The 3,793-nt window shown below is 51.2% G+C and overlaps 1 long non-coding RNA gene across 1 annotated transcript in view; it reads right to left on the bottom strand.

The window, feature by feature from the left end:
- Positions 1–2,609: 2,609 nt before the first annotated feature.
- Positions 2,610–3,793, bottom strand: part of LOC115949490 — a 6,932-nt gene continuing 5,748 nt past the window's right edge. Inside the window, exons 2-3 of the long non-coding RNA XR_004082937.1 lie at positions 3,361–3,405; positions 2,610–2,624 (exon numbers count right to left, since the gene is read on the bottom strand). This is a non-coding gene — a long non-coding RNA (uncharacterized LOC115949490). The remainder of the gene's footprint in view (positions 2,625–3,360; positions 3,406–3,793) is intronic.

The following is a 3,793-nucleotide window of genomic DNA, read 5'->3' on the forward strand; positions in this document are numbered from 1 at the left end:
CCACTCCCCCCGGGGATTTTGGGCGCTCCTCCTGCCCGGGGAATGCTGGAAAACACACTCCGGATCCCCTCCCTCCCTCCCCGCGCCGCTGTGGAGCTCCCGCTGGAGGAAACCACCCTCTAGTGGGCTGCGGGGTAATGGCAGCGGGGGATGGTTTGCGGGGAAAAAGCGCCGCTTTGGGCTCTGGTGAATGTGGCCTCGTCCCCTAATGGTAATTTTTAAACTTTTTTTTTTTCCCCAGCGTTTTGCATATTAGATATTAAATATGCATGGATTTAAGCCCGTCAAGCGCCAAGTGTGCAGGGACAGGATTTAGGATTTGTGTTTGGGTTATCATTTCCTGCGCAGATTTTATTTCCATTTCCCATTTCTCATTTATTTCCTTCCTTTTTTTCTTTTATTTTTTATTTTTTCATTTATTTCCATCCCATTTCAAGGGGTGAGTGATACAGGTATATACAAGAAGGGAAACGGGGGAGAAAAAACCCTAAGCACAAGTGTTTGCAAGAAGGCATCGAATACTGAACATAATCAAACATTTTATAAAGCAAAAATAAAGGTGTAAAGTGATTTTTATCTGTGGGCTTTACATTTGTGGGAGTACCAGTCAGTTTTAAGCCATTTCTTCTTGTCTTGTCACTCCAGGCTGTTGTCCAAAGTGCATCTCCAGCTCTCTCAGAGCCCCTTTAGGAGTCCCCAAAATACCTGACCCATGCTCAGGAACAAGTGACACTGCTACCTGTGCCCAGGGCAGTGGTGGAGTCCCCATCCCTGGAGGGATTTAACAGATGTGTGGATGTGACACTCGGGGACAGGGGTCAGTGGTGGCCTTGGCAGTGCTGGGGGAATGGCTGGACTCGATGATCTTAGAGGGCTTCTCCAACATTAACAATCTGTGATTCCATGATTCTGCCTTTGCAGCATCTCCCAGTCCTCATCACTCTGAGAACAGGGAAGGTCAGAGATGGGAGACGTGCCCAGGTGTCAGGACATGGTCTGGGAGGGTGGCATGATGACATCATGGCAAAAGGGGGGGCTGAACCCCTCCACCAGTGAGCCACAGAATCACAGATGTTAAAGCTCATTTCATTCCAAACGCCTGCCATGGGCAGGGACACCTCCCACTGTCCCAGGCTGCTCCAAGCCCTGTCCAGCCTGGCCTTGGACACTTGCAGGGATCCAGGGGCAGCCACAGCTTCTCTGGGCACCCTGTGCCAGGGCCTGCCCACCCTCCCAGGGAAGAATTCCTTCCTAATATCCCATCCATCCCTGCCCTCTGGCAGTGGAACCCATTCCCCCTTGTCCCGTCACTCCAGGCCCTTGTCCCAGGTCCCTCCCAGCCCTCTTGGAGCCCCTTTAGAAATCCATCCCCTACAAGTGGCTGTGTGTTCTGGTGGGGGCTGGAGAAAGGAAAACTCCATGTCTGTGAATCCTTTGGTTGCTTTTACATGTGTCTGAATCTGCCCCTTTTGGGGAGAAATAGTAGTGGGGAACCAAAGGCCACCCAAAATCACCAGGAACACCTGGTCCCATGTGCTGGAGCATCAATCCCACTGCAGGATGACGAGATGAGGATCACCAGGTAGACATCAAGTGCAAATGGTCCATCTTACCACACTTGGAGTTTGCTTTTAGCTCTCAGTCTGTCTGGTGACTAATTAAACAAACAGGACTTCCCTGCCAACAAACCCCGGCCATCTGCCCCATCCTCCAGCTCCATCCCAATCTATGCTCCACCAAGGAGCCCCTTTCTCCTCACCTAAGGTGCTGAGAGCCCTCCTGCAGTCGGGGTGTGCTCTGGGATGGCCGTGGAGCCGTGAGGATGCACCATCTGCCGCGCCGGGTGCGCGTCTGGCGCGGGAGCACCAGGAGCTCCGGGTGGGAACGCTCACACCCCGCTGATTTAAGGGTTGCCAAGCTGGCTGTGCCAAGAACGCCTCCCAGGTTTTGCATTTTGCACGTCTAAAGTGGGAATAGCAGCGATGGGAAGGATATTTAGGGCTGAGGCAGTAAATGCATCCCGCTGGGAGGCTGGGAAGGGCGGTGGGAATGGTGTCCCCCCACACCAGCAAGCTGTGGAGGAAAAAAGGACCAAAGCCACGGTTTCTATCCTGTGCTCCAGGAGACACCAAGACCATGCTTAGTAATTAATCCAAAAATAATCCCCCACCATTTAGGACCCCACAGTTCCTGTTCCCCAGAGTGTCCCAAGGAGGCAGCTGTGGAAGAGTGAGACCCTGACGTAACAGCACACGCCTCATGTTTGGAGGTTTCTATGGTAATTAAAAAACAGATCTGTGACCCGTGGAAGAAATTCCTTGCTGCATTCCGGGCTCTGCAGGGCGGGTGTCCGTGTGATGGAAGGATCCTCGAGCTGGCTGGGAGCAAATCTCCTTCCCTGACTGCAGTGGGGGCACTCACCAACACCCCCGTGGCCACCTCTGTTCCCTGCAGATGGAGAATCCAGAGTGCAGACCACATGTCCTGGGGGCAAAGACACCCCAAGCAAAACACAAGGCAGATTGAGTGCAGAAGCAGGGTAATTCTCTTTTATAAGGTAATTCCTGGGGGACCTTGGGGTCTCTGCAGACGCAGCTGGAGCATTTCTGCAGGGCTGCAAGTGCCTGGGTAGGAAGCAGAGGCTGTTAGTGGGGCTGTGCATTGTTATTGTGTTGTTGTGGGCTGGGGTGGGTCATGGAATCACAGAATATCCTGAGCTGGAAGGGATCATCCAGTCCAATTCCTGGCCCTGCACAAACACCCCAAAAATCCCACCCTGTGCCTGAGGGCGTTGTCCAAACATCCCTGGAGCTCTGGCAGCCTTGGGGCTGTGACCATTCCATGGGAAGCCTGTGCAGTGCTCCACCACCCTCTGGGGGAAGAACTTTTCCTGATATCCAACCTAAACCTGCCCTGGCAGCTCCAGCCATTCCCAGTCACTGCCACTGAGAGCAGAGATTGAAGCTGCAGCCTCCATGAGGTCTCCCCTGAGCCTCCTCTTCTCCAGGGTCAGTACAGCAACATTTAGATTTGTGTTTACCATTTCAGAGGGAAAACAAGAGGCCTGTGGTTATATTAACCAAGCAGGTGGTCCAAGCAAATTAGTGAATCCTGATGATTCCCGAGTTCAAAGGAAGCAGTTGCTCATCTCTGTGGAAGCTATCTGATAACATATTTAGCTGAAGAAAGGATGAGTGTATCCACCAGCACACAATGGCCCAGATTTCCTAGCTCATTAAACCCAAATATTAGTGAAAATACCATGGTAAGCAGGCTGGGATAATTAAACACAACATCACTTCCATTTGTTCCTAAACACAGTGTGGGAATTGGCCAGTGGGATGGCAGCATTTCTCTTACCTTGGGTGGTGAAGTGGAGCTGTAAAATTCACAGAGAAAAACACCCTTCAAAAAGCAAAAAGAAATAGAATAAAGTTAAAAATAAAAAGTAAACAATAAAACCTATGTGGGTCTGTATTTCCAAACTGGATAAGGCAGATATTAAAAAATCACAGAATCCTTGAAGGATTTGGGTGGGAAAGGACCTTAAAGACCATCTTCCAACCTTGAGATGACCTTCCACATGGACCAGCTCTCAGTGTGGATGTACAACCACTGCTTCTTAAGCCCTGTTAGTAGCAAATGAAGTGTTGCATAGCCCAAATCCTGGTGAAAGCAGCGTGGGCTGACTCCTCTGATGCTGGAGGCAGTGATCACTGGGTGATGGAGGATCAGGGCTGGTAGGAAAAGCACATTTAACCCTCTGGCTTGAGCTGGGGCTGCAGATCTGACA

The sequence above is a fragment of the Geospiza fortis genome, unplaced genomic scaffold (genome assembly GCF_000277835.1).
Source record: "Geospiza fortis unplaced genomic scaffold, GeoFor_1.0 scaffold23, whole genome shotgun sequence".
NCBI lineage: Eukaryota > Metazoa > Chordata > Aves > Passeriformes > Thraupidae > Geospiza > Geospiza fortis.